Source organism: Polypterus senegalus, chromosome 10 (assembly GCF_016835505.1).
Source record: "Polypterus senegalus isolate Bchr_013 chromosome 10, ASM1683550v1, whole genome shotgun sequence".
NCBI classification, from domain to species: domain Eukaryota; kingdom Metazoa; phylum Chordata; class Cladistia; order Polypteriformes; family Polypteridae; genus Polypterus; species Polypterus senegalus.
This window is the reverse complement of record NC_053163.1, coordinates 141,606,682-141,631,348: the sequence shown is the minus strand read 5'-3', so window position 1 is coordinate 141,631,348 and position 24,667 is coordinate 141,606,682. Positions and strand designations below refer to the sequence as shown.

The window sequence follows — 24,667 nt, the reverse complement described above, 5'->3', positions numbered from 1 at the left end:
CTTAATAATGTTGTGTATGATGGAGACAGGAACATGAAGGTCTCTGGAGCTGTGCAATTGTCTCTGCTTTTCTACAGGTTTGTTTCTCACCTCTTCAGACAGTTCTTTACTCTTCCATCTTTTGTCCATACAGAGAGCAGTACACACAGGCACACAACGCACAACTCAAATCGGGCTGAAAATGTGACATCTATATATATATATAAAATTCACTAAGGCAAGACAACCATGGAAAGCACGCCGGAAGGGTCGTGGATTCACTAAGCCGCCGACCAGTAAGACACCTATGGCGCACGCAGGATGGAGCCTCGCCCACCAACTCCAAGACCATTGGATACGACGACAACTCACAGAGCCACGCCCACCAACTTGAACGCGACGACACAGAAAACTTGGCGTCATTTATATTCGTATGTCATAGAGGTCACATGCAGCTACGACCCACGTTGACTGTTCGTAGAGGTGAATCGCCATATGCAGCGTGTAAAACTGTTTGCGAGGGGTATCCCATGGGGTCCTTAAAACATTGCTTTACAACTGAGGTTAAAACCCAATGAAGGAGGCAGTCTTTAAAAACCAATAAACTCTGTGCCTCTGTTTCATTACCATCTCACCTGCTTCACCAATGCAGGCCCTGCAACAGTCGAGACGCTCTCTCAGCAGCCGACCTTCTCTGTGCCTGACCGGTTCACACAGAGGCACCACATGACCAGGCAGTGTGTATGCTTCGAGAACGAGGGTGGACGCGGCAGGACTATCTAAGAAGAGGCATGTTTGTCGCGGACGTGAATCGCTGTATGCAGCGTGTAAACAGTTTGTTTGTCGCGAATGTGAATCGCTGTATGCAGCGTGTAAACAGTTTGTTTGTCGCGGATGTGAATCGCTGTATGCAGCGTGTAAAACAATTTGTCGCGAATGTGAATCGCTGTATGCAGCGTGTAAAACGCTGTATTGTATGTTGCCCTCTCCAGAGTTGCATCTTTTCATTCACCTACAGTCGTATACACAATGAAGTGAGCAGTCTTTGGGACGCTCTTCCGCATGTCGTCCCGTTGGGTGGAATCCCACATGAGTTTAGAAACTCACTCACACCAGCCATGATTCTTTTTAAAGGTAAAGTGCAGGTTAATTTGCTTTATGTATTTTTACTTTATATTTTGTATTAATCATTTTTATATGAATAGTTTTGGGTTGTGGAACGAATCATCTGAGTTTCCATTATTTCTTATGGGGAAATTCACTTTGATATACGAGTGCTTTGGACTGCGAGCACGTTTCTGGAATGAGTTATGCTCGCAAACCGAGGTTCCACTCTATATAGATATAGATAGGGGAAACCCCCCTTCACTATTTCTGTGACTTCCAATATACGTAGGAAGCCCACATTTCCCATGCTCATCCTTTACACTGTACTTACAAATGTTTCATTTTGCGCCATGCCCCGAACTTTCGAAAATAACGTCTACTTTTTGGTGGTTCTCACCATTATGTCGTAAGGAACTTTCAGAATTGACCTCTCCTTTTAGCGGTTTCATTCCTTATTTCCGTTAACAGAGGATTTATTTCACAGCAGAGACACACAAGGGCTGCTCCCGGTCCCCCTTCCTTTTTCCACATGGCCGCTGTCTGCACCTACCACGTGGTTGGCTCCCTGCCTATCTACATTAACAACGTCCCGCGCTCATGTGCCTCCTCGCTCGCTTCCTTACTTTCCTCAGCTGTTCGTCGTGCCCACTGCTCCCGTCTTCTTTACTCCACCGCTTCAAGCCTGCTATCATTCGTCTTCCTTCATGTCTTCCTGCTGGTGACTCCTGTGTTTCTTCACACTCTTAATCCTCTGGGAATGTCTCTGCATACTCATACTTTTGAAGGTCGGTACACCAATTATGTTACGACGAAACTTACAACCACCAAAACTTTGTAACGGCACCGGGCTTCAGATCAAATCTCTGCACAAGAACCTCATTGAGGCTCAGGGGAGACCTTCTCGTACCCTCTGACCTCCCATTCCAGTTCAAACGCCTCCGATTTCCAGTAAGGGTCTGCTTCGCTATAACAAGAAGTAAGTCACAGGGCCAGACTCTAGAAAAGGTCGCCATTGACTTGACACAAGATGGCTTCTCACATGGCGCCCGACTGTACGTTTCACGCCCAAGAGTGAGCTCAGCAGACAGCCTGGTCATTTTACAGCCCGAGGGCAGAACTGCAAACGTTGTTTACAAAGAGATCCTTACATCCTAAAAATGTGAATTTCTCATACACAACATTTACAATCATAAATGAGACTCTTTACAATTAATTCTCAACACTAAAATAAGCCTACGACAATGACATTGACAATCATGTTACATTATTTTTAATGTTTCCTTTTCTTTTTCATAACTTCTTAACACGCTACTTCTGCTAGTACACTCACCTAAAGATTTATTAGGAACACCTGTTCAATTTCTCATTAATGTAATTATCTAATCAACCAATCACATGGCAGTTGCTTCAATGCATTTAGGGGTGTGGTCCTGGTCAAGACAATCTCCTGAACTCCAAACTGAATGTCAGAATGGCAAAGAAAGGCGATTTAAGCAATTTTGAGCGTGGCATGGTTGTTGGTGCTAGACGGGCCGGTCTGAGTATTTCACAATCTGCTCAGTTACTGGGATTTTCACGCACAACCATTTCTAGGGTTTACAAAGAATGGTGTGAAAAGGGAAAAACATCCAGTATGTGGCAGTCCTGTGGGTGGAAATGCCTTGTTGATGCTAGAGGTCAGAGGAGAATGAATGGGCCGACTGATTCAAGCTTATAGAAGAGCAACTTTGACTGAAATAACCACTCGTTACAACCGAGGTATGCAGCAAAGCATTTGTGAAGCCACAACACGCACAACCTTGAGGCGGATGGGCTACAACAGCAGAAGACCCCACCGGGTACCACTCATCTCCACTACAAATAGGAAAAAGAGGCTACAATTTGCACGAGCTCACCAAAATTGGAAAGTTGAAGACTGGAAAAATGTCGCCTGGTCTGATGAGTCTCGATTTCTGTTGAGACATTCAAATGGTAGAGTCAGAATTTGGCGTAAACAGAATGAGAACATGGATCCATCATGCCTTGTTACCACTGTGCAGGCTGGTGGTGGTGGTGTAATGGTGTGGGGGATGTTTTCTTGGCACATTTTAGGCCCCTTAGTGCCAATTGGGCATCGTTTAAATGCCACGGGCTACCTGAGCTTTGTTTCTGACCATGTCCATCCCTTCATGACCACCATGTACCCATCCTCTGATGGCTACTTCCAGCAGGATAATGCACCATGTCACAAAGCTTGAATCATTTCAAATTGGTTTCTTGAACATGACAATGAGTTCACTGTACTAAAATGGCCCCCACAGTCAGCAGATCTCAACCCAATAGAGCATCTTTGGGATGTGGTGGAACGGGAGCTTCGTGCCCTGGATGTGCATCCCACAAATCTCCATCAACTGCAAGATGCTATCCTATCAATATGGGCCAACATTTCTAAAGAATGCTTTCAGCACCTTGTTGAATCAATGCCACGTAGAATTAAGGCAGTTCTGAAGACGAAAGGGAGTCAAACACCGTATTAGTATGGTGTTCCTAATAATCCTTTAGGTGAGTTTATATTCTATAGATTCATTACACACAGAGTGATACGTCTCAAGTGTTTATTTCTTTTCATTTTGCTGATTATAGCTTATAACTAATGGAAACTCACAATTCAGTATCTCAGAAAATTCAAATATTGTAAAAAGGTGCACTATTGTAGACTCCTGGCGTCCCACTCCACTCGGCTATTGAACCAAAAACATCTGCAGAGGGGTCCAGAGCCCTGAAATGGTCTCTCAGTCTGCTTCAGTAGGCCACAGTTGGACTGCTGACTTGACAGTTGTCCAGAAGACAGTCATTGACAAGGAGGGGACGCCACACAAGGTCATTGCTAAAGAAGCTGGTTGGTCACAGAGTGCCATGTCCATGCAGATTAATGGAGAGTTGAGTGGAAGCAAAAAATGTGACAGCAGAAAAAGGAGCACAAGCAACAGGGATGAGCGCAGCCTTGAGAGGATTGTGAAGCAGAGCCCATTGAAGAATTAGGAGGAGATTCACAAGGAGTGGACTGCGGCTGGAGTCGGTGCTTCAAGAGCCACCACACACACAGGCATGTGTATCTGAGACGTGGGCTACAACTGTCACAGCATTCCTTGTGTCAAGCCACTCCTGAACCACAGACAACATCAGAAGCGTCTTACCTGGGCTAAGAAGAAAACGGACTGGACTGTTAACAGTTCAGTGGTCCAAAGTCCTCTTTTCAGATGAAAGTCAATTTTGCATTTCATTAGGATAATCGCGATCCCAGAGTCTGGAGGAAGAGTGGAGAGGCACAGAATCCAAGTTGCTTGAGGTCCAGTGTGGAGTTTCCACAGTCAGTGATGATTTGGAGTGCCATGTCATCTGCTGGTGTTGGTCCACTGTGTTTTATTCATCAAGTCCAAAGTCAGCGCAGCCGTCTACCAGGAAATGTGAGAGAACTTCATGCTTTCCTCTGCTGACAAGCTTTATGGAGATGCGGATTTCATTTTCCAGCAGGACTTGGCACCTGCCCACACTGCCAAAAGTACCAATACCTGGTTTAATGACCACGGTGTGTATCACTGTGGTTGACTGGCCAGCAAACTTGCCTAGAGAATGTATGGGGTATCATCAAGAGGAAGAGGAAGAGACATGAAGAGCTGAAGGTTGCCATCAAAGCATCCCGGGCTTCCATAACAACTCAGCAGTGCCACAGGCTGCTCGCCTCCATGCCATGCCACGCCACACTGATGCAGTCATTCATTCAAAAGGAGCCCTGACCAAGTATCCAGTGCCTACATGGGCAGACTTTTCAGTAGGCCAACATTTCTGTATTAAATATCATTTTTTGTATTGGTCTTATGTAATATTCTAATTTTCTGAGATGCTGAATGTTGAGTTTTCATTACCTGTAGACCATAATCAGCAAAATGAAAAGAAATAAACACTTGAAATATATCACTCTGTGTGTCATGAATCTATATAATATATGAGTTCCACTTTTTGAATTGAGTTACTGAAATAAGTGAAGTGTTTGATGATATTCTGATTTATTGAGACGCACCTGTACATCTGAAGAGCCAGTCAGGGTTAGCCTGCACCTTCAGATATGTCTGCAAATAGGAGATGGCAGGCAGTTCTCTGACCGGTCTAACGTGCTTACGTGATCGACTGGCCAAACGGGCCTCAAGTGCGACCGTATGACCAAACTTTGAGAAATGAATCAAGATTTATAAGCCTTAAACTGAGCTCTTCTTTTCTTTGCTGTATCAGTTTCGTTCTCTATTTTTGTGTGAACTGTTTTGCTTTGAACTTTTAATAAAACTTTTAAAACAAAGATATTTGTCTGTGGATTTATTTGATCACGCGCCACACTGGTGCTTGAGTCAGCCTGTGAAGCAAACTAAAAGCTGTAGAACTTTGGTAATTTTGAATAAATGCAGCTACAACTTTTCTGGGGGTTCTGTGTAGACTATGATTAGATTTGGGCTTTTTTTTTCCTGACTTTTTGTGTTTTTTCTGCAATGAAATGTAAAAGGCAACACCAATCATTTTGTAATGTCTGGTGTATTATCTGTAAAAACTAGACTGGCCGGGATCACAGCCCCCTTATATATACGACGAGAAAGTAGTTCAAGAGTAGAAAGGTTCAAGCAACTGATGGACTCCAGACCCCCACTTCACCATCACCAGGAGCCAAATCGCCGACTACCTTCTCGCTGGAGTTTCTCCACAGTGGAACCTCTTAATCCAAAGCGGTCCACAAAACAGGTGGCGAGAGACTGACTGTAGCCCTCCCAATGAAGCTCTTCCTACACCTCAAGAGCATCGACCCAATGGGACGTCCCATTCTAAGAAAGACTGGGTCGCGCTTAACCGAGCGAGGTCAAAGGTGGGCAAAACAAGGGACAACCTGTTTAGATGGGGCCTCACAACAGGCGCTGAATGTCCCTGTGGTGAGCCCACCCAAACAATGGACCACATTCTCCATGGATCTTCCCGAGGCCATACATGTACCGATGAAGATCTTAGGGAAGCTAATGACGCCGCTCTTACCTGGATACAACAGTGGTGTGATAAGATATGATGAAGATGATCTGTAAAAACTGCAGCAGTGTCAATATCCATCCATCCATCCATTATCCAACCCGTTATATCCTAACTACAGGGTCATGGGGGTCTGCTGGAGCCAATCCCAGCCAAAACAAGGCACAAGGCAGGAAACAAACCCCGGGCAGGGCACCAGCCCACCGCTGGGCACATACACACACACACACACTAGGGCCAATTTAGAATCGCCAATCCACCTAACCTGCATGTCTTTGGACTGTGGGAGGAAACCCACGCAGACACGGGGAGAACATGCAAACTCCACGCAGGGAGGACCCAGGAAGCGAACCCAGGTCTTCTAACTGCGAGGCAGCAGCGCTACCCACTGCGCCACTGTGCCGCCCCCAGTGTCAATATTTTTAGCCATAATTTTTTTTCTTTGTATAAAGGATTAGGGAAAAGTGAAGCCAGCAACCGTCAGCACCTCAGGCTGTAAATACTAACACTTGATCATCTTCTGCGACTTCTAAAATAGCAAACAGCTTCCGACACCCTGCTAACATCATGAAAACAGAAGAATTAAAAGCAAAAGATGTTTGTATATTGTATAGCATACACTGGGCCCAATATGCACCACCCACATTACACGACTTTTCAGCAATTTCTTTTCTTATTTCTCAGCCACAGCCTTAATTTACACAATCTTAGTGAATCAGTCACTCCAGTGACCAGCAGTTGTGTAGCAGCTCAGTCCACCTTGACGTAGGGCTTGTGTGTGTATTGTAAAAGAAAGAGGGGACAGTAATAAAGAGCTGGGGTGTGTTGACGGCCACCCTGTATAACTGGATGCAGCGAAAGTCAAAAAAACATGCAGTTCCTGCAGAGTCGTCTCTGCAGATGTGAGTTCAAACAAAACTGCCGAACATGACGGAGCTCATGGCTTTCAGTCCTCCCTGCAGGAAGAGGCGGGTCCAGGTGGACAGGCACCGGAAGTGATGTCAGAGGTGTTCTAGCCATCAATCATCCAGTCTACAGAGGGCGAGAGAAAGGTGTTAAGACACGGCGCCCACCCCTGGTGTGGTGGTGACATTACAGTCACTACAGCCTTAGGCACACATGTGTGACAATATGCAAGAGCTGACAGCCATTGGGCTCTCACCTGGAAGTACAATATGCACATATAATAATAAGAATAAGAAATGTAGGCGTTTGTACCTTGCAAATGGAAGAGAGGCTCGTCTGTCTGATGTCTTGTGTTTTATTTACTGTGACAGAATGGAAGAAAGGGCCAAGACTGGGGCATATCCAGGAAAGCATTGGTGCAGCAGCACATTATTGGCCATCAGGAAAAGCGTCAATCTTCTGATACTTTGGAAAACTGCAACTATGCTGAAAACTGGTCAAAGAGTCGTGTAATTTGCCATCCTCTGCCACAGGTAGTCGGGCAATCTGACCTCCTCAGGGAACGAGACCAGCAGCTGCAGCTGTCAAGGCCGCCATCTCCTCCGACTGGAAGTCGTGTGATGTGCCGCTCGCTTTACTTTAACAAAAGATTCATCAAGCCATGCTCGTGTCAGATTATTCCATTTGGGTCAAGGCAACGTTGAAGTCTAACAGGACTTGGGTCAAGACGCCAAAATGTAACTGCAAACGGCGTAATAAAAATAGCATAACGAAACATAACATACTCACACCCGATTAATGCAAATCAGGGTCAAGGGTAAGTACATAAATATTAAACTGGATTAAATTGGATTTGAACATGGATGGACAGATAGTATTATTATTAATAATAATAATAAATACAAGTAATTATAACACGTCCATTAGCATTTCACTTCCCTAAGCTACCTTTCCATTTTAGTATCGCCCAGCTACATTACCGCTAATATTTCATATTATAATGTCAGATTCTCATCGTTACTAGGATATGGTATAATCTTTCACCCCCTGTAAGTTAACATGAGACAGAATTTTCTTAGCTACAGGTGCATCTCAATAAATTAGAATATCATCGAGAAGTTCATTTATTTTGCCTCCCGGCTCCTCCCTGCGTGGAGTCTGCATGTTCTCCCCGTGTCTGTGTGGGTTTCCTCCTGGTACTCCGGTTTCCTCCCACAGACATGCAGGTTAGGTGCATTGGTGATCCTAAAATTGTCCCTAGTGTGTGCTTGGTGTGTGTGCGTGCCCTGCGGTGGGCTGGCATCCTGCCCGGGGTCTGTTTCCTGCCTTGCTCCCTGTGTTGGCTGGGATTGGCTCCAGCAGACCTCCTTGACCCTGTAGTTAGGATATAGAGGGTTGGATAATGGATGGATGGATGGAGTTCATTTATTTCAGTAATTCAATTCAAAAAGTGAAGTTCATATATTCTATAGATTCACTACACACAGAGTGGTATATGTGCCCTACATGTACCCTCAGCATTCCCCCTCCACCTTTCCTCTGTATTCTTGTGTGTCTCGACCTCTCTTGCCCGACGCTTCCTCTCTCTTCCTCTCATACTACTACTTTCGAGGCGCGTTACTCACATCCTGCCCACTTTTTGACTACTACCAATGGTAGACGGGCCCCCATTACCTGCCATGAAAACATCACTTCTATTGTTGCAAATACTTCTCATCTTTGCAGGCGACTCTTCACGTGCCTCCTACGCCTTGACTCCTTCCCCTCGTGTGGCTCAGCCTCCCTTGCTGAGCATTTCTTCTGTCAATCAAGAGAACAAAGCCAAGCTGACCAATCCGATCAAACCCAAACTGACCACTTAGATTACTCAGATGGACCAGAAACAGTAGCAGTAGCATTTTATTATATCGTAGATAATATGAGCTCTAAAATAGTGCAGTGGATAGATCTGCCACTTCACAAATCAAACATCTTGGGGTCAAATCCTGAGCCTGGCTGCTGCCTGTGTGGAGTCTGCATGTTCTACTTGTGTCTATAGAGCTTTTCCTACAGCCAATGCATATTTTCCCCCCTAAGATATGTTTGTTAAGGTAACTGGTGATTCTAACTGGTTTTATCTGAGTTGGTCCCGCAGTGAGACTGGCACCTTGTCTAGCGATGTATCCTGCCTTGTAGCGAGTGTGTGTGGGATACACGGCAGTGCACCATGATCCTAAATTGGACTGAGTGTTTAAGAAAGATGCGTTATGCTCATACTAGTGAACAAGAGCCATCCAGTCTTTTTCAATGCTGCTAATGGTGCACTGGAGCCTATCCAAGCAGGGATTTAGTCCAGCTTATGATAATAATAAATATAATCTTTCAGCTACTTCTGTTATGGGTCGCCACAGCGGATCATCTTCTTCCATATCTTTCTGTCCTCTTCATCTTGTTCTGTCACACCCATCACCTGCATGTCCTCTCTCACCTCATCCATAAACCTTCCTCTTTTCCTCTATCTTTAACATCCTTCTCCCAATATACCCAGCACCTCTCCTCTGCACATGTCCAAACCAGTGCAATCTTGCCTCTCTGAACTTTGTCTCCCAACCGTCCCACCTGAGCTGACCCTCTAATGTCCTCATTTCTAATCCTGTCCATCCTCGTCACGCCCAATGCAAATCTTCACATCTTTAACTCTGCCACCTCCAGCTCTGTCTCCTGCTTTCCGGTCAGTGCCACCGTCTCCAGCCCATATAACGTAGCTGGTGTCACTAATAATAATATGATTATTTTCATGTGTGAACCAGATATGGTGCCTCCCTAGCACTACCTCAGTGCAAGTTACATGTGTCACGTGTACACAGGAAAATGAGATTTGTGTGCGTCTCCTGCAGAATAGTAACAGTAGCTTGACAGATCTGACACGGCCTAAATCCAAACAGCAGACAAAATGTGAGATGAGAAAGCAAAAAAAAAAAAAAGATGTAAGCAGTAAGTCCATTGATGCGGTTTTGACTGCTTATGTGCGCCTGCCGAGTGACTCGAGCCTCAGATCTACTGGTGTGAGTGTTAAAGGCGCTGAGTGGAGGAGAGAGACAAGCAGCCATGCAGGGTGGCCGAAGCCTTTAATAATCCTGTTAACCTTTATATGGCAGAGTGGGGGTGCTATACATGCCCTAAACAGAGGGCAGCTGTGTGCCAGTGACATTCTGTGCCAACTTCACCGCCCTCCATAGTGCCATGTGGCCCTGGTGCCATACCAGGATGTTATAGCAGGCATAGATAGGTGTGAATGCTCTGATTTATCTGCTCCATAGACGCTACTCCCACTTGGACAAAGCTGCCCCCATTTTTAGGATCATGTTTGATTTCAGTAGCACCTTCAACACCATCATGCCTCACAGACTAGGGAACAAGCTAAGGGCTACGAATCTTTGTGCCCCCACAGTCTCCTGGGTCATGGATTAGCTGACCAACAGACATCAGTTTGAATGTCAAAGATGGAGGTGTGTAACACTGGGGCACCTCAGGGAACCGTCCTGTCACCCTCCTCATTTAACCTTCTACACAACAGACGTCAACTATAATAGCATTTCTTGCTACCTACCGAAGTTCTCTGATGACTCTTCCTTTATAGAAGGAGCACCGATAATGGAGAGAAGTCAGGGTACAGGAGGCTGGAAGAGGACTTTCCCTTGTGATGCAGAGAGGCCAACATCAACAGGACAAAAGAGTTCGTATTGGACGTCTGTTCTGTCAAGGAGCCCCTGAGACCAGTCATCAGTCAGGGGAGGAAGATGAGGTGGTGCAGAGCTACAGGTACCCGAGGGTCCATATGAACTGTAAACTGGGCTGGTCTGACAACATACTGGTGCTTGTTTAAGAAGGACCAGAGCAGAATGGACATTCTGGGGAGACTCAGATCTTTGGTTGTATGCAGCAAGCTGCTAGAAAAGTTTCACCAATCCATTGTTAGCAGGGTGTTTGCTCTACACAGGGGTCTCCTGGGGATGCAACTTGAGTTCAGGCAATGCAACACACCTCAGCAAACCAGTTCCATCTCAGAACTGACCGTGGACGTTGTGGGAAAGAGAATGGTGGCCAAATCGGATGCCATCATGAACAGTTCTGCCTTTCTTGGAGTACGATAGATAGATAGATAGATAGATAGATAGATAGATAGATAGATAGATAGATAGATAGATAGATAGATAGATAGATAGATAGATAGATAGATAGATAGATAGAAATAAAGGCACTGGTGAGGCTTCTTGATGATAGCAGAGGTCTATTGTGCTCATTTTCGGTGGTCAACAGCAGTGACACCAAGACATTTAAAACTGCAGATCCCCTCCACAGCCTCCTCCCTGAGGTTGGTGGGAGTTGATGAGCAGCTCCTCCGTTTCTCAGATTTCTCCAGTTTCATGGGAGAGGCTGTTGTCCAGAAAAGTCTCAAACAGCTCCATTTAGCTCAGGGTATGTGTGTTTCTGCTTTTCTGGCAGCAGTTCTCATAAGGCAGCAATCAACTCTGGATGGGGTTCCAGTCCTGCAAAGAGCCCAGCCACGTAAGGCCAGAGTACCTGCAAAAAAGCTATGCAGACATGAGGAGAACTTGCAGAGTCCACGCAGACAGCAACTGGGCCAGGGACGTGCAGTCAGGGGAGGCATGAAAAGTAAAAAAAAAACCAAACTAATACTGTAGTGATAACATAAAACAAATGTGTCCACTGGTCGGTGCTATAAGTTTGTTTTCTGTATGATTCCAATAACATTGATCATTTTTATAGTCAAAATCATTGATTTTGTGCATTTCCTGTTCAAATACAGTGGAGAAACGCGAGGTGCGGCAGCGACGAGCCTCACCTCACCGGACTGCACTCTCCTCACACACTGCAGGGTTGATGTGTGCAGTTGGCGCGTGCCTGTCGCTGTCTCTCTGTATGTTGCCAATCTAATGTGTGCAGACACGTTTATTATACACCCTGACTTCACAGAGTCTGGCTAATATCTTTAATGAATGTGTGTGACACATTTAGTCTTGCTGATCGGTCAGTGAAAAGGCACAGGGTGAGGCAGACAGTACTGTGCTGCCCTGAAGGGGGCGCCTGTGAGCCAAACAGGTGCTCGTTGCTGCTGTTCTTTTACGCAGAGGCGTCAATAAGTTAGCGATATCAGAAAGTCAAGTGCACTGCAGCACTCCGTTTAACTTGTTGTTCCGACTGACTGCCAAAATGGAAGATTAAGACTTTTAAAACTAAAGGAAAATAAGGTGGACTTTTACAAGAACATGATGGAGATTTTCGTGGAGCAAGTTAGGCACATGGACTTCATTTACAAATAAAGGTCAGACCATAAACGGTTTTCAATTTTACAAAAAAATGAGATCAGATTAAGAATAAACAATCCAATATCCATCCATCCATTATCCAACCCGCTATATCCTAACCACAGGGTCACGGGGGTCTGCTGGAGCCAATCCCAGCCAACACAGGGCGCAAGGCAGGAAACAAATCCCGGGCCGGGCGCCAGCCCACCACAGTATTGTATGAATATAAACTGTGGAATTGCAACGGCAACTTTAGAACACATGGAGTGTGAGGAGCAAATGCGCTCTCTCCGCTCTCTCTCGCCGCTATGTCAGCCAGATACCTACCTTACCTACTGTATGTGTGTGTCAAGAATGCTGCTGAGATATGAAACATAACCAGTAGTCCATGTGCATGCTGGCTGCCAAGTGAATAGTGAATAAGCGACACGTATATTTGTAAATCTGACTCTGAAGGAGTCAGTGCCTCACCAGCCATGAACCTCACCACACGTCACCGAACTGGGCACAGTCTTCCAACCCAAGACTCTGGACCTTTGAGGCAGCAGTGCTCACCACTATGCCACATAACACTACCAATAATAAATGCCATCGCTCTTTTATCTTTCCTTCTAAAATGCTAATCTTTCAGGTCTTCTCACAATCAATCCACTCTACTGGATCACATTATGAGAGAACAGGGCTTGACTCAGGGGTCTCGACTGCCCCGTGATTCCATCTCCTCCTTCCCCACGACTGCATAGCTCTCATCTGCCCATTAGTTTCTGCACTTGACAATCATGGAGTGTTTAGGATAGCATGTGGCAGAGGAGGTGGGGATTGGTTGCTGACTATTGACTAGGTCAGGCCAAAAGTGAGCAGCACTGGGAGGGTCAGCCAGCAGCATGCAATATTTCTGGGCAGCACTTGCTGCTGCCAGTCACACTGAGTGAGGGGAGGTGGCCCTGGACAGCTGAGGAGCACACAAGGCCTCAGCAGTGCACAGGTAGACTCGACGTGGACCATCACAGACGGCCAGCGCTCACCCCACGTCTGCCAGCCTACCAAGGTACGTCTATATGGAAGAGGGCAGCATGGCGCCTGGCATGGCCTGCGTATGTGTGTGTGTGTGTCTATCTGTCTATCAAGGGTTGAAAACGAGAAGTAGGCAGACAAAAAAAATAAATAAATGAATGCAGAGCGCCTCCCTGCCTCACATCTCCCCCATGAGAAGCTGCTATTTTTGGAGGCAGCATGAAGTTTTCAGTTGCAGCCTGGATCAGACAGTAACAGAGATCCTGGGGTGAGGGGGCACTTTAGCCGGACGGGGAAAGAAGCTTTTTAATCACATTTTACAGACACTCTAGCCAGAAAAAAACGCGCCATCCTAGTTTTTGGGGTTTTTTTTTTGTTTTTTTTTGTTCTGTTGATGGAGATTAACGTTAACAGCTGACACCCGAATCCCAGAGCTTGAAGAGGTGAAGTCAGGCCCATCTGGTGTGGACAGAATTGATGTCTGCCGGGGCCTCCTCTCGCACACAACTGGCAGATTAACAAAAAGAGGAACCAGATGGAAATTGTGCTTTAAAGTCTCGTTTCTTGAGTCTGAAACTTGCACTTTCAAAATAGTTTCTGTTCTTATTTTCTCACATTAGAGCTTTTAAATACGGAATTCAGAATGCTGAAGTGGCAAAACATCTTTAAACTTAAATTGAAATATAATATATTATAATGTAACATTCTCGGATACACTTAATCCCATTCAAGATTGTGGTGGCGATGATATATCACAGACACACTCGATCCAATTCAAGGTGACAGAGGATATAATATACAGTACATGCCAATAAAGACCCTATAAGCATATGCCATGTGTCCACCTGCACTCCTCTTTCACCCCGTCACTCTCCCTATGGGCTTTCAGTAGTTACTCCCACATCCAGAATACATGCATACATGTTCTATTAGCTGGTGAACTTAAATTTGTGTGCTGTGAGTCACTGTGGGTATGTGCATCAGAATGCCCAGCTGTGGACTGGCATCCCATCCAAAGTCAGTTCCTGCCTTGCTTTCAATGCTCCCAGAAGAGGCTAGGTTCCCCATGACTCCAAAAACATACTATGCAAATTCCATTAATGGATAATATAATATAATATAATATAATATAATATAATATAATATAATATAATATAGGGTGGCATGGTGGCGTAGTGGTAGCACTGCTGCCTCGCAGTTAGGAGACCCGGGTTCGCTTCCCGGGTCCTGTCCTCCCTGCATGGAGTTTGCATGTTCTCCCCGTGTCTGCGTGGGTTTCCTCCGGGTGCTCCGGTTTCCTCCCACAGTCCAAAAACATGCAGGTTAGGTGGATTGGCGATTTTAAATTGGCCCTAGTGTGTGCTTGGTGTGTGGGTGTGTTTGTGTGTGTCCTGCGGTGGGTTGGCACCCTGCCCAGGATTGGTTCCTGCCTTGTGCCCTGTGTTGGCTGGGATTGGCTCCAGCAGACCCCGTGACCCTGTATTCGGATTCAGCGGGTTGGAAAATGGATGAATAATATAATATAATATAATATATATAATATAATATGTGCCCTGTGTTGGCTAGGTAGTCTATTGTCTCATTCTGATAAAGAGGGATATTTGTGCAAATGTTTGTTGTGATTGGACCAGGGGTGTGGAATTGTATAAAAAACAAACACAGATGCCTAACATTGAGCTTTATATATTAGATTATAATGTGCTGGACTGGCACACTGCACAGGGTTACTTCATGTCTTGTACCAGATGCTGTTGGGATTGGTCTATGCCCCTTTGGATTAAGCAGGAGATTATATATTACAAATGTCTGAATTTATATTATATTATATTATATTATATTATATTATATTATATTATATTATATTATATTATATGTGTGTGTGTGTGTGTGCCCTGTGGTGGGTTGGCGCCCTGCCTTGGGTTTGTTTCCTGCCTTGCGCCCTGTGTTGGCAGGGATTGGCTCCAGTAGACCCCTGTGACCCTGTAGTTAGGATATAGCGGGTTGGATAATGGATGGATGGATATTATATTATATTATATTATATTATATTATATTATATTATATTATATTATATTATATTATATTATATTATATTATATTATACAGTACAAATGTCTGCAATGCATCGTAATTTTCCTGCTTATTCCATTTTATGGTCGCAGGAAGCTACAGCATATGACTTTATGATAAAATAGAATAATTTGGAATAACCCATTTATGAGAGTAATATAATAAATTCTAAAGTAAAGTAACACTGACTGCAAGATCCAAGGTTTCATTTCCTGGCCAGATCATCACCTATGTGGAGTTTCCATATTCTCTCCATGTTCACATGTCTTTTCTCCAGGTACCCTGCTCTTGGACTGAACATGGTGGAAGAAACAACAGTGTAAAAATAAAAATGCATAATAATGTAAATTCTATCTCAGCATTTAAATGTAGGAGTAGCACATTACAAATAGTTTGCATTCATGTTAGAAGTATCAAAAACAAGGCAAGTGAGTTGGAGTTGTGTGTAGCAGAACAGAATTCTGATATTATAGCAGTAATGGAAACCTGACTAAATAACAAAGATGGGGATGAGTGTAACGTAGGGGGATACACATTTTTTAGGAAGGACAGACAGAACAGAAAAGGAGGCGGGGTGGCTGTTTATGTCAAACAGAATTTAAACACAAGTCCTCTTCAGTTGGACGATGAGCCCCATCTTAGTGAGTACATGTGGTGTCGCCTGGAAAATATTAGGGAAAGAGGTCTTATTTTAGGAGTGTGTTATAGACCACCCAATTCAGACAGTAATTTCAAAGCATAACTTTTTGGTAATATTAAAAAGGCAAGTTTACAGAGAATCTTATAGTCATGGGGGACTTTAACTATCTGAATATTAACTGAGAGGAATATAGCAGATAAGGCGAAAGAAGACCCTAAGAGATTCTTTCAGTATTTTAGTAGTAAAAGAACAGTCAAGGAGGAGGTCAAGTGCATCAGGAATAGTAAAGAGGAACTAAAAAATACAGACAATGAAATAGCAGATGCCCTAAACTTACATTTTTCTGAGGTGTTTACAAGTGAGCAAGTGGAGGTAAATGCAACTACTAAGGAGGTACTGAGGGATTTGGAAATTGTAGAGGGAGAAGTGCTGCTCAAATTAAATAAGCTGAAATCAAACAAATCACCAGGCCCAGATAATATTTATCCTCGTGTTCTTAAGGAGGCTAGTGAGTACAGATATAAACCCTTGACACATATTTTTAGGAAGTCACTGTGCACTGGAGAGATTCCAAAGGACTGGAAAATGGCAAATATCATCCCATTATATAAAAAGGGTGACAGGGCAGATCCAAGCAACTATAGGCCAGTAAGCTTAACAAGCATCACAGGAAAATTAATGGAAGGAATTATTAAGGATAAGATTGAGCAACACATGGCAAGGACAGGAGTTATTCTGAACAGTCAGCGTGGGTTCAGAAGAGGGAGGTCGTGTTTTACTAACATGCTGGAATTCTATGAGGTTGCAACAAAAGGATACGATCAAAGTGGAGCTTATGATATTATTTATCTGGACTTTCAGAAAGCATTTGATAAGGTGCCACATGAGAGGGTGGGCATCAAGTTAAAAGAAGTGGGAGTTCAGGGTGATGTTTCAGATGGGTGAAGAATTGGCTCAGACACAGGAAGCAGAGGGTGAGGGTGCGAGGAACCTCATCAGAACTGGCCAGTGTTAAGAGTGGTGACCAGCAGGGGTCAGTGCTAGGGCCACTGCTATTTTTAATAAATATATAAATGATTTAGATAGGAATATAAGTAACAAGCTGGTTAAGTTTGCAGATGATACCAAGATTGGTGGATTAGCAGATAATTTGGAATCCGTTATATCATTACAGAAGGACTTGGATAGCAGACAGGCTTGGGCAGATTTGTGGCAGATGAAATTTAATGTCAGTAAATGTAAAGTATTACACATAGGAAGTAAAAATATTAGGTTTGAATACACAATGGGCGGTCGGAAAATTGAGAGCACACCTTATGAGAAGGATTTAGGAGTCGTAGTGGACTATCAACTTCCAGACAGTGTTCAGAAGCCATTAAGAAGGCTAACAGAATGTCCGGTTATATAGCGCCTTGATGTGTGGAGTACAAGTCACAGGAGGTTCTGCTCAAGTTTTATAACACACTGGTGAGGCCTCATCTGGAGTCCTGTGTGCAGTTTGGGTCTCCAGGCTACAAAAAGGACATAGCAGCACTAGAAAAGGTCCAGAGAAGAGAGACAGGGCTGAGTCCAGGGCTACAGGGGATGAGTTAAGAGGAAAGATTAAGATTTGAGTCTTTTCAGTTTATGTAAAAGACTATCAAGAGGATACATGATTGAAGTGTTCAAAATTTTGAAGGTAATTAGTCCAGTGGATTACAACTGTTATTTTAAAATGAGTTCATCAAGAACAAGAGGACACAGTTGGAAACTTGAGTAAATTTCGCACAAACATTAGGAAGTTTTTCTTTACACTGAGAAGCACAGACACTTGGAATAAGCGACCAAGTAGCACGGCAAGCAGTAGGACTTTAGGGACTTTCAAAACTTGATATTATTTTAGAAGATTTGAGGGAATAGGACTTGCAAGCTTTGTTGGGCTGGATGGCCTGTTCTCGTCTTGATTGTTCTAATATCCTAAATGTTCTTGTTTGCTCATCCCAAAGAAGCTCTTTTAGGTGAATTGGCGACTATGAACAAGCCCAGTATGGGTGAGTGTGGGTGTCTGCAAGTTGCTGATGAACTGGAATCCCATTCAGGGCTGGCTGCCACCTTGTGCCCAGTGTTGCCAGGATAGGCATCAGCTTTCTGTGCCCTTGAATTTTTAATGTCTATGGTAAAGGACACTACACAAACAGTTAAAACTGAACCAGACTTTTGAGTGCTTTGTGTCCACACAGGTGTTACTCAGGTTCTCCGGCGTCCACACACATCCCAAAGAAGTGTATATTTGTGCGATTCATCACTTTCTGTTGTCTCAGTGTGGAGGTGAGCTGATGGACTTGCACACCTTCTGCTCTTCCATGCTGCCTTGCACCCTGTACTGCTAGATTAAGTTCCACAGGTTTTGGAATAACCAGGTTCAAAAAAAAAAATTGAAGGTTGAACTTCACAAAAAGAAAATGGTGTTCATTTTAAATAAAATCTGTCTACAGCCATAATGAGACTGAAATAATTAAACTATGGAGATTTAAAACACAAGGAAAGCGCACAGTAGACGAGCTGGCAGTTTAAAGTTAAGCGCTGAAAGGTGAACGCTTCAGAACAAAAGCTCATTTCATTACTCAAATCTAATTAGGATAAAAATAAACGGAGAACAGCGTGCTCAGTCCAATGCGTATTTCTGTGAAGCAAAGCCTCCACTGACAAAAGACCGATTAATTCTCCGAGGTTATTTTTTGAGAACGCAAAATACAAAAGGTGCCGCTGGGCTGTGCAGGCAAAGGTGAGGCCATCAGTCTTATGAAGGCGACTCGCCAGTGGACGGACTGAAGGACGGAGAACATGGCCGATTGAGGGTTAAGGATTGCGGCCTTATGAGTGCGAGGATTACGTGTGGGCCCCACTGTGCAGGGGGCGATTTACAATTCAAACTGCAGCTTACCGCTGAATTAAATGCGTGACCTGAAGAGCGGTTTCATAATAAACCTTAATTAAGTTAAACACCCAGCTGCGAGGGACGTTTATATAGAAGCCGATTAAATTCGAGAGGCAGTTCCGATTGCTGAAATCCCGTAGATGACCGGCTGTAACCAGAATAAAAAAAGAGAACGTGATGAAATAAACACCTGGGTCCATTTGACACCTTGGTTAAAGGCTAATGAATGAAATGCTGAGCTCTGCATCTCACGTCATTCTATTTCGGTTTATACCGGAGCGATCTAAATTCACCACGCTTGTATTAAAAGTAAGGCTGGTACACATACTGTTTGCTTGCGTCTGAAGGACCCTAATTAAAATCGGTCTTTAACAACAGTATATAATTTGCTACGAAGAAACGCACTCTTCTGCCTGGCGGGTAACACCGCGACTTCACAGACTTGTCCTCCCACACCTCTAAACGCTCGAAACTGTGAGCGTGCGCGCGCGCGCGCGCATGCGTCTGAGACTGTTGCGCCCCATCCAGTGTTGCCAGGATAAGCTCCGTCACCTGGCAACCCTGAACTGAATGAAGCAGGATTGAGAAGTACGGTGTCCTCCACAATGTCTGGGACAAAGATATTTTTCTTGATTTTACCCCCACTAAGAATCAAAAAATTCAGACGTGCACATTGCAGACTTTCACTTGAGGGGATTTGCAGACACTTTGTCACCACATGTAGAAATGGCAACACTTCGTATACACGGGTACCCCCGATTTCAGGGCACCATAATGTTTAGGGCAGTTGGCGTCTCCGGTGTTTGTGATTCCTCAGGCGTGTTTCATTGTTTCATAAAACACCTTGGCTCACTTTTACCCTTTGCATCTGCAGTTACCATTCTCCCTAAAAATTATGGCGGGCACTGTACTGTATGTGCGGATTGAGTTTTCAAAGGGCAACTTCATATGCAGAGCATTCATAAAATGTTCACACTCCTTCACTTTTTTCACATTTTGTTATGTCGCAATCTTAAGCAGCTTAAATCATTCTTTTCCCTCATCATCAAGCAACACTCCCATTTTTCCCTCAACATTCTGGTTTGTTGATTTTAGACATTTTAGCAAATCTCTCTATTAAAATAAAAAAAAAAAAATCCTGGGACGAGACGTGACTTTTTCAGAGCGGGAGGAGACGTTGTGCCAAGTGATTGAACCGCACCCGGGGCCGGAAATAAAAGACAAAGAACAGATGACAAAGTAGAACGTCGTAAAGAACTTCAAGACATTAGCGCGATACTCATACAGAGCAGGTTAGAGATAATGAAAGTACGAAAATTAAAAGGGTTAAAAAATGATAGTGAAGATCGCATTAGCGCAAACAGACGGAAATTATTACTCGGTGAAATAACGGAACAGCGAAAAGAGATATATTGTTCGGATTTCAAGTTTAAGTTTGTAGATCGTCTAATTTGTGTTGCCTTCAGGGAAAAGTAGTGTTCCTTCCCAATGAAGAGGCATATCCGCGAGAAGTAAACGATTTGTTGTCTGGTGAAAGTGAAATCCACATAACGCGGGCGGCAGAAACGTGAAGTGGCTGTCGCGTAGCTAAACTAAAATGTCACATATTTAGACTCCTGCGGTGGGCTGGCGCCCTGCCTGGGTTTGCTTCCTGCCTTGCGCCCTGTGTTGTCTGGGATTGGCTCCAGCAGACCCCCGTGACCCTGTAGTTAGGATATAGCGCGGGGGTGTCAAACTCCAGTCCTGGAGGGCCGCAGTGGCTGCAGGTTTTCATTCTAACCATCTTCTTAATTAGGGACCAGTTTTTGCTGCTAATTACTTATTTTAATTAACTTGACTCAGGCCTTTTAGTTGTTTCTTTTTCCTTCATTAGCAACCAAACAATAATGAGACGCAAAACAAGCCGCCACATCATATAATATCTGAAAATAAAGAAAAGTAAAGGTCTCAGTAAGGTTGATCTATCAAATCACAAAAACACTTTGACGATGTTGTTATAAAAAACAGAAAATCAACAGTTTTGGAAATGTCAGCTGTGGCAGAACAAGAGCAAAAACAAGGAATTAAATAATGAGTTTAATTAACAGCAAGAATTGGCTTCTCATTAAGAAAGTGGTTGGAGTTTGAAGCCCCAGTTTAGCTGGTCATCTGTTGGCTCATTTCACGTCTCATTTCTATTTGGCTGCCATTTTAATGAGGAAACAAATCAATTTAGAGGACTGAATCCTTCTAACAGGGCTATTTAAATGTGAATTAGCAGTGAAAACAGGTCACTGATTAGGAAAAGGGTTAGAATGAAAACCTGTAGCCGCTGCGGCCCTCCAGGCCTGGAGTTCGACACCCGTGATATAGCGGGTTGGATAATGGACGGATGGATATTTAGACTCTTCCCTATAACACTTGACATTTGACTCGGGTGCATCCCTTTCTGTTAATCTTCACTGAGTTGTTTCCACACCTTGTCTGGACTCCGCCTGTGGTGGCACATGATTAGGACACACACACCTGTCTATAGGAGGTCTACAGCTGAGCAAAAACCAAGTCATGAGGTTAAAGGAGCTGCCTGCAGACATTAGGGACAGAATTGTGTTGAAGCAAAGACCTGGGGAAAACTGCAAAAAAAAAAAAAAACAACCACTTGCAACATTAAAGGTTCCCCAAAAGCAAAGTGGCCTCCATAATTCTTAAATAGAAGAAGTTTGCAAGAACCACGACTCTTCACCTGGCTGCCCACCCAAAAAGAGCAATCAGAAGAGCAGAGCCTTGGTAAGAAAGGTGACCAAGAACCCAATGGTCATTCTTGGCCGATCTCCAGAGAGCTTCTGAGGAGATGGAAGAAACGTCCCGAAGGACAAGACTCACTGCAACACTCCACTAGTCTGGACTGTATGGCAAAGTGGTCACATGACACATGAAAGCCATCTTGGAATTTGTAAAAAAAAAAAAAGGGGGCCCTAGAGGAGTTCTGAACTGTGAGAAACAAGATTCTCCGGTCTGATGAAATAAACACAGGACTGCAGCCAAACAGTTCAAAGTGTCACATCTGGAAGAAAGCAGGCACCGCGTACACCACCTGCACAATACTATTCAAGCAGTGAAGCGTGCTGGTGGTGCTGGTGGTGGCAGCATCATGCAGTGGGGTTGTTTTCCAGCATCAGGGACAGGGAGAGTAGACAGGGTTGAGGAAAGCACAGAGATATCCTTAATGAAAACCTGCTGCAGAGAACTCTGGACCTCAGACCGGACCAAAGAGTCATTGTCCTGCTGGAAGGCAAACCAAAGCACAAAGTAAGGACAACACAGGAGTGAATGTCATTGAGTTGCCTGGACTGAACACATCTGGAGAGACCTGAACACAGCTGTCCACCGATGATCTCCATCCAACCTGACAGAGCTTGAGAGGATCTGCAGAGAAGAATGGCAGAAAATCCCCAAATACAGGAGTGCAAAGCTCATTGTGTCAAACCCAAGAAGACTCCAGGCTGAAACCACAGCCAAAGGGGCTTCAACTGAGTGCGGAGTAGAGGGACTGAATACTTGTGTCAATGTGCGATTTCAGCTGGGCAAGAGTTTCAAAAAGTGTCATTTCACTTTGTCATTCTTGGCTACTGAGTGTTGCTCGATGAATTGAATTTCAGCGATTTTAACACAAGGATGCAACATAAAGAAGATGTGTAAAAAGTGAAAGGTCTGAATACTGTCTGAAGGTGCTGAAAATAAATGATTATTGCTGTTGCAGTAAACCGACCCTCTTTGAGTGTCCTACAATGGACTGACGCCTGCCCCTGACTGCTTCCTGCCCTGTGCCTCATGCCGCCAGGATAGGCTGTGGCTTCATTTGTGCTAATCAGTGTACGAGAGATGGATATTATATAGTGCCTTCCTGTTTTGTGTTCAGACTCTTTAAAATTCCATTCGATTCAGTTTACTTTGGTAAAGGGTTACCCTAACCCTAACCCTAACTTTGGTAAAGTCCTTCTCACTCAATAACTGAAAGTTTACAAATTATTGACAACATAATGCATACACATGTAGACACAGATTTGTTTAAACACACAGTAAAACAAAGCAGATTAACATAAATGGAACCTCACAATGGACAATGGAACAATGGAAGAGAGGAAAACAAAGAACCCAATCAGCACCATTCATGGAGAAAATAAACACCTGGGGGTCCACAGTCAATTCTAACAGACAAAGTCAGACACCATGACAGCCCTGCAGACCGCCGCCCCAACCCCTCCTAGACATTCTAAAAGTATAAATCCTTGAAAAGCTTTCTGAGATGTTCATGTGTTGCTGTAATCTTTATTTTGATAGCAGGCTTGTATGGCTACTCACCTTAAGCAAAGCCCCAAACCAACTCTGCAGTTTTCGTAAGAACTCAGATTGCCCCGTGTTAATATTTGATTAGACCCCATTAACATCTTGTGGGGTCTGCACCGACCTGATTTCTGCTCGTTTCATGCTTTGTTTTTTATCCTGCCTCATATTCTCAATGGAGGTGCAGCTGACATTCTCATTTTTACTCCCGAGTCACACACTACTTGCTTCAGAATCTTCTCCTAAATGTCACTCTGACAGCTGACTGATACAACCTCCCTTGTCAGATTTTACACAACTGCGCTCCACCCAAACGTAACGAAGTGGGAACTGAATGCGTGATGTGTTGGTGGGCACAAAATCACTGGGCTCAAACACAGGGAGCAGAGAGTTATGGTGAGGGGAGCCTTTTCAGAATTAGCTGATGTTTAAAGTGGTGTTCATCATGGATCAGTGCAGGGGCTGCTGATCTTTTTAACACACTAGGGAGCTCTGCCCCCTGCTCGCTTCCCTCGCCAACCCCCAGGTGGGCGCTACACACTACCCTCTTTGTGGATCTGCCGCTCGCGCATGGGAAGCGAATGTACAGTTGAAACAGATTGTTATTTTCATTGGAATTGTTACGTATGCATAATAGAACCAACTATTTTACATTACAGCGAGTAATTAACCGTAGCAAAAAATAGTAAAACATGATAAATTGAAAGAAAATTATGTTTCATGTTGCATTAGAGGTACTTGTTGCATTATACTTTTTCGTTCTGTTTGGCTTTGAAATTAATATGCAAATACTTTTTAAACTTACACTTTTGCTGCAAAACTTCAGTAAAAATTAAAAATATTTGGAATGAACTTCTCATCAATATCGCATTGAATTTTGATTACGTGTTTGGGCTTTCATCGTGACAATGCAACGTATAACTGCCCGTGAGTGAATATCGTTTCTTTCTCTCTAATAAATACACCGGCTGTTTTGAATATTTGTCCCTGTGGTTTGTTAATTGTCACAGCAAAAGCTATTCTAATGGGAAACTGTTAACACTTTAATACAAATGGCATATCTGATTTTTAAACACTTAGTGCTCCATTGCAGGCTGAATGCTGAACTGTTACTGGGTTAGTGTGAAATGCAATAAATTAGCTCAGGGGGATATTACTGGTCAGTCACTGAGTCAATGTCTAACCCACTTAGTCCTGAACAGGGGGTGCTAGAGCCTATCTCAGCTAGCGTAGGGCACAAGGCACCTGTTCATCGCAGGATAAACACACCAAACACACAACAGGGACAATTAAATGTCACCAATCCAACTAACCTGCATGTCTTTGGACGATGAGAGGAAACCCATGCAGACAAACTCC

The 24,667-nt window shown here is 44.0% G+C and overlaps 1 protein-coding gene across 1 annotated transcript in view; it reads left to right on the top strand.

The window, feature by feature from the left end:
• The first annotated feature begins 13,249 nt into the window (after nt 1-13,249).
• LOC120537739 (high mobility group nucleosome-binding domain-containing protein 5) overlaps nt 13,250-24,667 on the top strand; it is a 38,294-nt gene continuing 26,876 nt past the window's right edge. Inside the window, exon 1 of the mRNA XM_039766904.1 lies at nt 13,250-13,392. The gene's annotated coding sequence lies outside the window, so the exon portion shown is untranslated. The remainder of the gene's footprint in view (nt 13,393-24,667) is intronic.